Source organism: Mustela nigripes, chromosome 18 (assembly GCF_022355385.1).
Source record: "Mustela nigripes isolate SB6536 chromosome 18, MUSNIG.SB6536, whole genome shotgun sequence".
NCBI lineage: Eukaryota > Metazoa > Chordata > Mammalia > Carnivora > Mustelidae > Mustela > Mustela nigripes.
Genome location: NC_081574.1, coordinates 29,680,112 through 29,693,149, shown reverse-complemented (window position 1 = coordinate 29,693,149; position 13,038 = coordinate 29,680,112). Strand labels below are relative to the sequence as shown.

Below are 13,038 nucleotides of genomic sequence, written 5' to 3'. Positions count from 1 at the left end.
CTCTGTTGGATCACTTTACTCAGACCTTTATGTCTGCAGAAAAAACAGATGCTATAAAAATTCTATGAGGAAGGAACTGGAGTGTTTCAAATCTGGATGAATAAAGAGGAGGGGCAAACAATTTAGTGGTGGGCTCCAACATTGCCTTGCAAGCGTGAACCTCCATCACAGACCCAGTCACTCCAGAAATAGTTTTCTTACCTTCCAGTTGCCTTTGACTCTGAGCCACCAAATTTCTCCTCCTCTTCCTGTATAGATTGTTTGCCTTCCTCTCCAAATTATTCATGAGCCTTAGAATCTTAATGCAGATCGCCCCCCATACCCCGTCCTCTGTACTCGCTATGAAACAACTGATCTGTCTGTTCTCTGGGCCCCAAAGACCCCACGTCTGTCATCCCTGGTGCCTAGTCTGCAGTGTGGGAAGCTTGCTGAGGTGTCAGGAGTCCTGCTTATCCAGGAACCCACAGAGCTTCCTCCACTGACATCCTTTTTGGCTGCTACCTGGGAGCTAAGGTGACCGTCCACATTCACCTTGGGACCCACCACCACTTTCCTTTTCAGGTTCAAGTATAGGGTGAACCACTTGCATGGCACAATGAACATTTTGTTGTATTTGTTTTATCCCCTATCCATCCATTTATCCATAATCAATGTATTTTTTTAATGCATTTGAAAGCAAACTTCGATACCGGGACACTTGCTGTATTAAAGTTTACAGTCCGCTTCTGTGTTTGCAAGTGAACTGAGAATGACCAGAAATCTGTCTTGAATACGAAGACTGGCACTTTCTGATAACTTGCTGATAAATTCTGAAGGGAAGCTCTGACGTCAGGATGGTTTTAGAAATTACTCAGCTATGAAATCATTTTATATTTAAAATGAGATGAGTAAAGTGTTTTTCACTGCCTCTGGTAACTTTTTAACCTTGCTCAGTTTTATGCTGGTGGTGAGGGAAAAAGAAACGGGGAGGGGAGAAATGCATCTGGAGTATAGGACACTCTCCTCTTCCCGCACATATTAACATTTCTTGCACAATTACCCGTGGAATATTCTCATTTTGGACTTTTTCCACACCCTAAATTTAGCAAGCTAGAATTATCTTTTAAATACCACTTTGAGCAACCTTTTTTGAAAAGAAGAATGCAGAAGAGGGGGAAATCTGCATTTCTTTGTGGTTAGAATGTAATGGCCTCAAGTTAATTACTCTGCAAGGCAGCAGATTACTCCTTTATTAAATGCTGAAGATATAGTAAAATCAGTAATCTAGCAAATTCATTACAAGTCTGAAGATTAGAGATTGATCCATTTAGACTGAGAAACAGGCAATGCACTTACAGGCATCTCTATATGTTCTGGTAATGGCGCACATTGAAATGAATAATTGCCTTAAATGTGTCAGGTGGATTTCATCATTTAAGGGAATTCTATGTTTGAGTCTTTTTAGGGCTAAAAAAGTCTTGAAAATGAGGGCTGAGGACTTTTTCATTTGTTAATTTCTGAACTTTGAAACCCTAAAATCTTCATATAAAATCAGTTTTTGTTAAAGTGAGACATCGCTCTAGAATACGACAGAATTTCCTTTAGTTGGGTTTAGAGAGAAATGCATGAAGCGAGTACAAGCGTACAGAGAGAAGTTTTCAATGAATGTTTTTTGTTGATAATTATTAGTTTTACAGTGGGGGGGCGGGCCCAGTATTTGAGAAACAGAAGGTTTATAGTTAATGAACTGTGACTTTTTAGATCAGGGGTACCTTCCTTGCTGCTCCTCATTATGAGGCTAATTTATGTGTGGAATAAACAAAAAATGGGTGTTGATTTTTTTTTTTAAAGATTTTATTTATTTATTTGTAAGAGAGAGAGAGTGAGAGCGAGCACAGGCAGACAGAGAGGAAGGCAGAGTCAGAGGGAGAAGCAGGCTCCCTGCGGAGCAAGGAGCCCGATATGGGACTCGATCCCAGGACGCTGGGATCAAGACCTGAGCCGAAGGCAGCTGCTTAACCAACTGAGCCACCCAGGCGTCCCTTGGTTTGTTTTTTTTAAAGATTTTATGTATTTATTTGACAGAGAGAGATCACAAGTAGGCAGAGAGAGGAGAAAGCAGGCTCCCCACTGAGCAGAGAGCCCTATGTGGGGGTCCTGGGACCCTGAGATCATGACCTGAGCGGAAGGCAGAGGCTTAACCTACTGAGTCACCCAGACACCCCTGGGTATGTTTTTTTTTTTTTATTTTTAATATTTTATGTATTTATTTGACAGAGAGAGATCACAAGTAGGCAGAAAGGCAGGCTGAGAGAGAGAGAGGAGGAAGCAGGCTCCCCCATGAGCAGAGAGCCAGATGCGGGGCTCGATCCCAGGACTGAGATCATAGCCTGAGCCCAAGGCAGAGGCTTTAACCCACTGAGACAAGCAGGTGCCCCCCCAAAATGGGTTTTAAACGCAGCTCTGTCTCCAGTTATGTGGGAGACTTGGCCTGGTTCTGTAGTGAGGCCTCACCTTTCTCCTCTGTAAAATGGAGCTAGTGGTAACTGCCTCCAGAGTGTGGTCAAGAAGTCTATCTCAGAAACCAAGAGTACATTCTATGTTAAATAATTGAATTTAAATTTAAAAAATAAAGAGAGTACATAAAAGCATGCTTAAAACAGACTCAAAGTCATATTCAAATATAAGCCATTTTTGTTTGTGAAGCAGTAGGGACTTAGACCCCCAAATAAGGGGACTATGTGAAAAGTCTGCTCAGCGGGGAGCCTGCTTCTTCCTCTCGCACTCCCCCTGCTTGTGTTCCCTCTCTTGCTGTCTCTTTCTGTCAAATAAATAAGCAAAATCTTCCAAAAAAATTTTTTTTAAAGAAAAAAAATTTTCAGGTGGCTTGACCCATAGCATTTGATTGTAATTATGTACTAGTATATCCAAAAGGCAGGAAATAATAGCAAAGAAATCTTCAATCGTGTTCAGTAATCTTTAGTGATAATACTTCTTAAATAACTTTGTGTAGATTGAGGATAAAGCAAAGAAGTAATTGTTAATGTTGTAGGAAAAGATTTTCAGTGAAAGAGAGGTCTAATACTTTCAAAGTAGAAGCCTGATGTCTTAATTTCAATTGGAAATCTCAATATGAACACATGATTTATTTTTATTTTCTCAAGAATACATTTTTCCTAGATGTGTCTGCTGAGCCTGAAAACCTAAAATAAGGGGGAAAAAAAAAGGTCAGGAGGAACGGCATCCCATGATTTGGATTATAGCCTTTAAATAGCATTTCCCCTTAGAAGGAGACAGGGCTCCTGAATGGTTGATTCAGTCTTGCCATTCTAGAAAGCAAGGAAGAAATCCAAGACTACTGGTCATGTCAGAAAGATACAGGAGCCAAAATGAAAAGATTCCCGTTGGCCTCGAATGTGTGTGAGGGGGAGGAAGTGGAGGAGGGACAATGGATATACAGGAAATCTGTATCTTTTGCTCAGTTTTGCCCTGAACCTAAAACTGCTCTAAAAATTAGACTGTAGGGGCACCTGAGTGGCTCAGTGGGTTGGGGCCTCTGCCTTCGGCTCCAGGCATGATCTCAGGGTCCTGGGATCGAGTCCCACATTGGGCTGTCTGCTCGGCGGGGAGCCTGCTTCCCCCTTTCTCTCTGCCTGCTTCTCTGCCTACTTGTGATCTCTGTCTGTCAAATAAATAAATAAAATCTTAAAAAAAAATAAAATAAAAATTAGACTGTATTTAAGGGATGCCTGGGTGGCTCAGTGGGTTAAAGCCTCTGGCTTTGGCTCAGATCATGATCCCAGAGTCCTGGGATCGAGCCCCACACGGGGCTTTCTGCTCGGCAGGGAGTCTGCTTCTCTCTCTCTCTCTGCCTGCTTGTGATCTCTGTCAAAATAAATGAAGTCTTTTAAAAAAATAAAAATTAGACTATTAAAAAAAAATTAAAGATTTTTTTTGGCCAGAGGCAACAGGGCAACTCAGATGGTTAAGTGTCTGACTCTTAATCTAGGCTCAGGTCATGATCTCAGGGTCATGAGCTGGAGACTGGGGAGGAGCCCATGTTGGGTTCCCTGCTGCTTCACAGGGAGGGAGTTCGCTTCTCTCCCTCTCCCTCTGCCCCTTCCCTGACTCACACAAGTACGCACACCTATGCTCTCTCTCTTATTCTCTCTAAAATAAATAAATCTTTTTTTTAAGATTTATTTATTTGACAGATAACAAGTAGGCAGACAGGCAGGCAGAGAGGGGGTGGGAAGCAGGCTCCCTGCTGAGCAGAGAACCCGATGCAGGGGATGCGGGGCTTGATCCCAGGACTCTGAGATCATGACCTGAGCTGAAGGCAGAGGCTTAACCCACTGAGCCACCCAGGCACCCCCCTAAAATAAATCTTTTTTTTTTTTTTTAAGATTTTATTTATTTATTTGATAGAGATCACAAGTAGGCAGAGAGGCAGGGAGAGAGAGGGGAGGCAGGCTCCCTGCTGAGCAGAGAGCCCAATGCCCGGCTCTCTTCCAGGATCCTGGGATCATGACCTGAGCCAAAGGCAGAGGCTTAACCCACTGAGCCACCCAGGCAACACCCTAAAATAAATCTTAAAAAAAAAAAAAGCCTCCCTTTGGCAAGAGAAAGAACAATTTGAGTGTGAAAATAATAATAGAATGAAACTCATCAAATCTATAAAATTCCTTGAGATCCTATGAAACTAACAACAGCAAAATACCAGGTTTCCACTGAAGCACTAGAGCACTAAACTCATTCTAAAACTTGGCAAGAGGAAGAATCAAGCCTTTTCTGTATTCCTGTACAAACTGTATTGAACTATCAGAGGAAAGATTGGTAGTGAGGGAACTTTAATGCAGATGGCACTCTCCCCAGTGAAAGTGGGAAATCACCAGGTGCCTTCAGTGACAGAATCAGAAGCACACAGCCCTGCCCCCGAGGCTGATCCCACACTTCACCCTGCCTCTCTGTCTGACAATCTCACTATAGGAAATAGGGGAGACAGAGGGGAAAATTTGATGACAGCAAGAATCAGCAATCTGCCAAATCCAGAGCTTTGGTCCTTTTTACACAGACACGTGGTCTTGTTTCTTCAATGACATTTTCAAAAACAGAGGAGAGCTGTTCCATAGCTTTCAAACCTCAGGAGAGAGCCAGAGGAGCAAGCATCCCATAAGAAATTTCTAAGCGAGACAGGTGGGGAGAGAGAGAGGCAACACGGGTGGGTTTGTTATTTGGGTTTCTGTCTTCAGACGTTTGCTGCGCAGAGGGGCATGGCGTCAGGGAGAACGTTCGAACAGTGGAACGGAGTGAGCCCTTTGGGGCACCAGTGGGAATGATTAGGGCACAGGAAGGGAATGCCATTGGAATGAGGTACTCAAAGACACACAGTCAGCAGGAGCCCAGTCCATGTGGAAGGAACAGCCTCTGGGTAAGAGGGGCTTAGATCATACGCCGTCCTAATAAAAAACATGTGTAGAAATATGAAGCTGACAGCACAGATATGAAAAAGAAGCTAAGAGAACCTAGACATTTAGGAGGGAGAAAGGTGTCCTGGAGATGTGGATTTACAGCACAGTGAGACCTGACTCCTTGAGTCAAATTTTCAACGTGGCTCTGACTTTCATTATTCTGGTGGGTATTCTATGTTTACAAGATTCTTTTGTTTATAGCTCTCTTTATTACGCTGCTTCAAAGAATTCTGGTTCATTAAAAGCCGTTCGGAGCTTACCCTACAAATCCTACAAACATGAGAACCTTCCAAATAATTAGTATACTCTTTTCACCCAAACCAGCCTTCGTTATGTTAAATCTTTTGTAGCCTCGCAGGCAAAAGGATATAGTGGTCACCTCATTCTCTGTAGGCATTCAGGGGTTGTAAATATTGGACTCTCATTTTTCCAGTTGGCCCGTAATCAGAAAAGTGGCTTTGCTGCAAAGCAGTAATTACCTTCCAGTGTGTTCTCAATTCTATTATTAACCATGCCGAGACCACGTGAACCCTGAAAGACAGAGCTGCAAAGACTCTTGTTCTAAACACGTCAGTTTTTACTCTTCAGAGAAGGGAAGGGAGCAAACACTTGTTTTTTACTTCCCCTCATTTTTTAAAAAAAATTTTTATTTGGCAGAGAGAGAGAGATCACAAGTAGGCAAAGAGGCAGAGAGAGAGAGAGGGGAAGCAGGCTCCCTGCTGAGCAGAGAGCCCAATGCCCGGCTCCATGCCAGGACCCTGGGATCATGACCTGAGCCGAAGGCAGAGGCTTAACCCACTGAGCCACCCCGGCGCCGCGACTTCCCCTTATTTTTGTTTCCCCTGAGGAGGGAGACTTCACCTCACATCGGCAGTTGTATGGTCTCAGAAAACCTGGGAGATGCGGGCGAAAGGTTGAGCCACCAAATCTCTGGAATTTATTGCATTCTTTCATTTCTCCTTAAAGGAAATAGTTAATAAATTAATCTCCCTGGCCATCATCTCATTCATACAGAATTTTACGTGGGTACACATGGTCACATCTGTGCTTCGTAAAACGGTGTGGCCAGTCTGTTCTTTCTGTGTTTTTGTTCTGCTAAGCTCCCCAGCTTCTTCTCTCCCTCCTTTTCCCCACCTGAGCGCCCAAGGCCATCTGTGCGGGGAAGCTGGGAGGTATCCAACCACATTTTCTCCTAACTTAGGTATTCTTTGACCCACCCCTAGGTATGTATCTACCTAGAAAGGCATGCATTTAAAAAATATATATATTTTATTTATTTGAGAAAGAGATAGCACAAGCAATGGAGCAGCAGGCAGAGAGAGAGGGGGAACAGGCTCCCCACTGAGCAGGGAGCCCGATGCAGGCTCCATCCCAGGACCCCGGGATCATGACCTGAGCCAAAGGCAGACGCTTAACCAACTGAGCCCCCCAGGCGCCCAAGGCATGCATTTTTTTTTTTTTTTTTTTTTAAGCACTGTCTTATAAACAGCGGGTCACAGCATCTCTCGGATCCTATGTTCACCATTGCACAACACCTCGTGGAGACCTCCCCCCCAGTTAGCTTCCCTTCACTTAGTAAATGGCAGGAGAGTTCCCCAGCGTGGAGGGGCCACTGATGAGCCTTCGCTCTGTGTTCAGGTCTTTGCCTCATGAAGCCACACAGTCAACCCACTTGTTTATCCTTGTGGTCTTGAAGAACCCACAGGCTTCGCTAGCTAGGGTCCTCTGTGTTTGACAGAGTTTCAGGAGCACAGCTGTCGATGAATTCATTTATTCTTTGAAGAGAAGCTACCAGAATGCTCTCCAAAGACTGGAGGAAAAGGAAGGGAGAGTTAAGGAGAGGACAGCGGATGAGGAGAAAATGTTTAGTCCATGCATTTAAATTGCAATTAAATTGTGTGGATCGAATGAGGGGCCATGTGCAATGTAATGACCAATCCAGGGGGACTGTTATTAGTTCTTCTAGAGCCTGTAGGCTCCCCCAGGTGACCATCTGGGCCTCTGTGGAGAGGGCACCCTTCATGCGGTGTGTAGTGAAAGTGACCCTCCTTGATTGTGCACATGGAGGTTTAGAAAGAGCTGTGAAGAACGCGGGCTTTGGGGGTCAAACGGGCTTCACCTCAAGTCCCCACACAACCCCTTTCCACTGTGGCATCTCCGCCAAGTTGCCCAACTTCTGGGCTTCAGTATCCTCTGCAGAATGGACAGAAGGGCGCCAGTCTCAGAAGGCGGCTGTGAGGAAAAAACGTCTGGAAGGCCCTGGGCAGAGAGTCTGACCCTCGGGATAGGTGACCTTGTTTCTCGAAGGCCTTCTCCGCACCCACGCTCAGGGCATGCCCCAGCTGCTGAAGCCATTGTATGGGATTTTGTCTTCTCGTCTTTTTTTTTTTTTTAAGATTTTATTTATTTATTTGACAGAGAGAGATCACAAGTAGGCAGAGAGGCAGGCAGAGAGAGGGGAGGAAGCAGGCTCCCTGCTGAGCAGAGAGCCGGATGCGGGGCTCGATCTCAAGACCCTGGGATCATGACCTGAGCCGAAGGCAGAGGCTTTAACCCACGGAGCCACCCAGGCGCCCCCATTTGGTTTATTCGTTCTTCAGCTGATGGACTTTGGGGTTGTTTCCATTTTTGGCTATTAGGAATAATGCTACTAAGAACATTTGTGTCCAAGTTTTTGTATGAATGCATGTTTTTAGTTCTCTTGGCTCTACACCTGGGACCAGAATTGCTGAGTCTAACTCTGTATTACTCTATGCTTAACTTTTGGAGAAACTGTCAAACTGCTTTCCACAGCAGCTGCACCATTTACATTCCAACCACCAATGTATCTGTGTTCCAATTCTCCATAGCTTTTCCAAAATTTGTTATTTTCAGCGTTCTTGATGCTAGATATCCTTGGGAGTGTGACTCAGTCATTTTTAAAAGTATAAAGAGTTCTTGAGACTAAAAGTTTAGAGAATTGCTTTTCTGACATAAAGCTTATAAAAATAAACATAACCATGTTGTCAATCTAAAAATTAACCATCATTCCACACTGTTGTGTGACACCAGGGTAATCAGGTTGGCCTGGACAGAGCCCATATACACCTTTGTACCCTTTAACTTTCAACATTTCCTGTTCAGATGACCAATCATATTAACACCCTAATAACGAGTCTATGTTCAAATTTCTCCCAATTGCCTTCAGTATGTCTTTTTCTAACGTATGGAGAACAAGATCTGACACTGCGTTTGGTTGAGCTGTCCTTAAGAGCTTTTCATCTTGATCAGTTCTGCCTCTGCTCCATTTCTTTCACGCTCATCGTTGATTGAAGAACTGGGTGGTTGGTGGAACTTCCCACGTCCGGATTCGGCTGCTCAAACCATTGTGGTCTTCTTTCATCTGTTTCTTTGTCCCCCATGTTTTTCGCCATTTGGTAGTTAGATCTAGAAGTTCGATTAGATGCAGGTTCAAAGTTTGTGCAAGAACATTTCATAGACGCTGTGCACTTCCTTTAGCATTGCAACGGGAGGCATCTGTCTCGCTCAGCGATGTTAAGATAAATCAGTGGGTTTAGGGGTTTTAGCTTGTTCGCGCCATTATATGTTTCCCACCAACATACTTCTTTTTATTTTTGCTTTTAAGTAATCTCTATGCCCAACATGGGGCTTGAACTCACCACCCTGAGATCAAGAGCCCCATGCTCTACCCACTCACCGAGCCAGTCAGATGCCCCCCTCCACCCATATTTTGTTTTATAAAGATTTTATTTATTTATTTGACAGAGAGAGATCACAAGTAGAGAGAGAGGCAGGCAGAGAGTGAGAAGGGGGAAGAAGCAGGCTCCCCGCCGAGCAGAGAGCCCAATGCGGGACTACATCCCAGGACCTGGAGACAAAGACCTGAGCTGAAGACAGGGGCTTAACCCACTCAGCCACCCAGGCGCCCCTCTACCCATACTTTTAATAGCGTGGCTGTTAAGGCTGTTGCTGCCTTATTGCAGGGTTTTTTTTTTTGTTTTTTTTTTTTTTTTTTTTTTTTTTTTTTTTTACAAGCTGTGAAGAGCGACGCTGTAATTCCAACTGTTCTGTTGCATTTATCTTCCTTACACACTATTTGGGTATCCTGAAATGATAGCAGAAAAAATGCTTGATTTTTTTCCCTCTTATTTACCGATTTTCCAACAAGTAGTTCCTTAGGTGATACAAGAGCAAACAATGAGGGATTTAAAAAAAATATTACTATGCATTCATGGGTTTGTATACATTTTATATATTTAATCAGTCCGTTGTTATTCATTCATCAGCCCAAACTGTTGCATCTTTAGTCACAGGGCGCCCCTTTATCTTGGCTCTTGGGCTCTTTTGACATAACCTCAGAAGTAAGTGATAGCTACCTTATTCTGGGGCGTAACAAAATGCCACAGGCTCATCTTACACAATCCCTGCCCCAGTTTTGAGAGCCGTCATCTCCTAAAGTGGTCTTTGTTTCTCTTAGTGGGCAATGGCATTTAGATGATGAGTTGGGACACTAGGGTTGCTCATAGCCACTGGACTGCCATTACTTCTTGGCCTTTTCAGTGGACACAGCTAACACAGATGTGATTTGTAGAAAGAGAAAAATTGACCGTGACCCATACTACCACTGCTGGTTCAAATTTTCCATTATGTAACTTACCCCTAACATCATTGATCTGAGACTTGTATCTCTTCGTCTTTCACTGAAGACCTTGGCATCTAATGATATCAATTCAATGACTTATTTCCTATTTTACTTACACGTATAGATGTGAAATACAAATGCATGCAATAACAGCTAGACAATAATTCCAGGATTATTACTAACAAATACTATTATTAAGTGCAGCTTGATTTTTTGCCATGTTTTAAAAAAGATTTTATTTATTTATTTGACAGACACAGATATGGTGAGAGAGGGAACACAGCAGGGGGAGTGGGAGAGGGAGAAGCAGGCTTCCCAAGGAGCAGGAAGCCCGATATGCGGCTTGATCCCAGGACTTTGGGATCGGGACCTGAGCCAAGGGCAGACACTCAACGACTGAGCCACCCAGGCGCCCCAACTTTGCTGTTTTTTTTTTTTTTATTTTTTAAATCCTGAGGATGTGTCACACAAAAGATACATAGTCCAAATAATGACTTTTAAAGTCAGTTACTTATTTTTCCAGGTAGTTATGTCAAGTAACTCCTGATACACTTTGAATAGTGGCTTTTTTTTTTTTTTCTTTTGAGAAATGCTTTGTTATTTTCTTAAAAAAATAATAATAATAATCAGGGCACCTGGGTGGCTTAGTCGTTAAGCATCTGCTTTTGGCTCAGGTCACGATCCCAGGATCCTGGGTTAGGGTTCAGGCTCCCTGCTCAACAGGGAGCCTGCTTCTCCCTCTCCCACTCCCCCTGCTTGTGTTCCTGCTCTTGCTTTGTCTCTCTGTTAAATAAATAAATAAAACCTTAAAAAAAAAATCATGTAAGCCATTTATATGATTCCAAAGTCAAACTATAAAACACAGTATATGAAAATAAGCCTGGCTTCCACTCCCATTCCCTTCATTCTGTTTTTTCCTTCTATGTGACCATTTTTATTAGTTTGTGGTTTACACTTCCATTGCCTCTTCTTGAAAATGTAAGCAAATGCACACATCTTTGATAGAAAAAAAGGCAACATATATGTGGTCCCAGAAAAAAGGCAACATATATTTTCACTTAATGTAACCTGGAGTCCTGTGGCCTTCCACAGAGACGGGCTTCATTCTTTTGTAAAGCTGCACAGAAGTGCATTGTGTGGATGGCCGGTGGTTTATTCAGCCCATCTTCTGTGGATAGACTTGTGCGTTCAACAAACATTTATTGCATGGCTAAATCGTGCCAGGCACTGGGGATAAAGAGATGGTCTCTGGCCTCAGGAAACTCAGAGAGAAGAGGGGGAGACCCCTGCAATACAAGTGTTTTGCTCACAAGGCAGTGAGCTCTTGGATCCACTGAGCACAGAGGGTGCGTGGCACAGGACAGACGGGCTCACACACAGGCTGGACACAATGACACCGTTGATTGGCATCTTGCTCTCACGCGGACCTTAATACGGGAGAATCCCCATGGGAGGAACTCTTCTTCTTCTTTTTTTAATTAATCAATGTTTGAAATTACTTAGAAAATCTTGAGTGCCACCAATTGGTCAGTGAAGGCAAGGCCAAATGAAAGAGGCAGAGAGGTAGGGTCCTGACCACAGAATTTCCTCAAAAGAGGAAACGTGAATTAATACATCAGCTGTGGTTTAACAATTAACGCTGGCATTGAATTCAACGCTCACCCGAGATCGCTGTCAGCTGTGGACACATGCTTAAATTAACTCCTTTATTCTTAAATAACAATCCCGAGAAGTAGGGACTATCACGCCTCGCATTTTACCGCTGAAGAAATTGCGGCCCAGAGAGGTTACTGAACTCGTCCCCCAAGGACACGCAGCGAGCGGACGAGGAAGGGGCCACGGGAGGACAGGGCAGACAGGACACTCGCAAGCGGTGCCCTCTCCCCCAGGTGGGACAAAATTACCATGATCACCCCCTGGGGAGGAGGAACTACTGTCGACACCTCCTTTCCCAGGCCCCCCTCCCCCCAAATCGAAAAAATCCTGCAGAGCTTTCTCTGGCCCCGAGGGACGCAGGAATCCCAAGGCCTGTAGGCGACCTGGGGGACAGGGGGTGCGGCGGCGGCCCAGCCCGCCCCGCCCGCAGCGCGGATTTGAGCAGCTGCCGTGAGCGGCGGGGTTGCCCGCCGAGGGTTCCTCCTCTGACCCCTCCAGGCGGGCACCGCGCGGGTCAACTGGACACAGCTTTACACTCAGGGAACCTGCAGCGGGGGGACAAGCAGCGACGACGTAGCATGACACGGACAAGGACAAGGGGTCGCACTCGCGGTGGCTCTCCGTCCCGCTCCGCTTCGTCTCGTCTGTCGAACAGAACCAAAGACAGGTGGTTGTGCCCCCTACCCCCGGCTTGGACCTGCGGATCGCCTCCGCGCGCCCCGCTGTCCCGGGCTTGGACCTGCGGATCGCCACCGCGCGCCGGCTCGGTGCGGGCGCCACCTGCCGCCCAGGCCCAGTACTGCGCGGGGCTGCCCCAGAACACCCCGTTGTCACCCGCGGGCCCGCTCGGATCACCACTCCCGGCCGCCGTCTGGGTGGGGGTCAGGTACCCCAGGCCAAGTTTCCTTCCGACCCAGAAATCTGACTTGCAGCAGCCTATAGCTATCTGCTAAATGTAGGAAGCCGGGAGGTGGTTAAAAACCTACACCGCCCACACCTGTCTCGTACCCCGGAGAGCTAACGCTCCTTGAATAACCGACTGCGTTGCTTCCACAACTTGCAGATCAAACATAAAAATACCAAAACTTCTAACTCTTTTTCCATAGAACTCGAAAAATAGGATCCCGTAAGTTCACGTCAGATGGGTAATGTGCCGAGGTCGTAACAAGGTTTAAAGGGTGGCACATGTCACACAGAAGCGTGAACACCCAATCATCATGCTTATGAACTACAAAAGGATCCCAGTAGAGCCACCACAAAGGGATTCTGAGGATGTCCCACTGACTTTAA

At 45.1% G+C, this 13,038-nt stretch overlaps 1 non-coding gene across 1 annotated transcript; it reads right to left on the bottom strand.

Annotated features, from left to right (window-relative positions):
* Window positions 1-12,883: 12,883 nt before the first annotated feature.
* Window positions 12,884-12,988, bottom strand: LOC132006650 (small nucleolar RNA U13). The gene has a single exon (XR_009401176.1). It is a non-coding gene; the product is annotated as a small nucleolar RNA U13 (small nucleolar RNA).
* Between the last annotated feature and the right edge of the window lie 50 nt (window positions 12,989-13,038).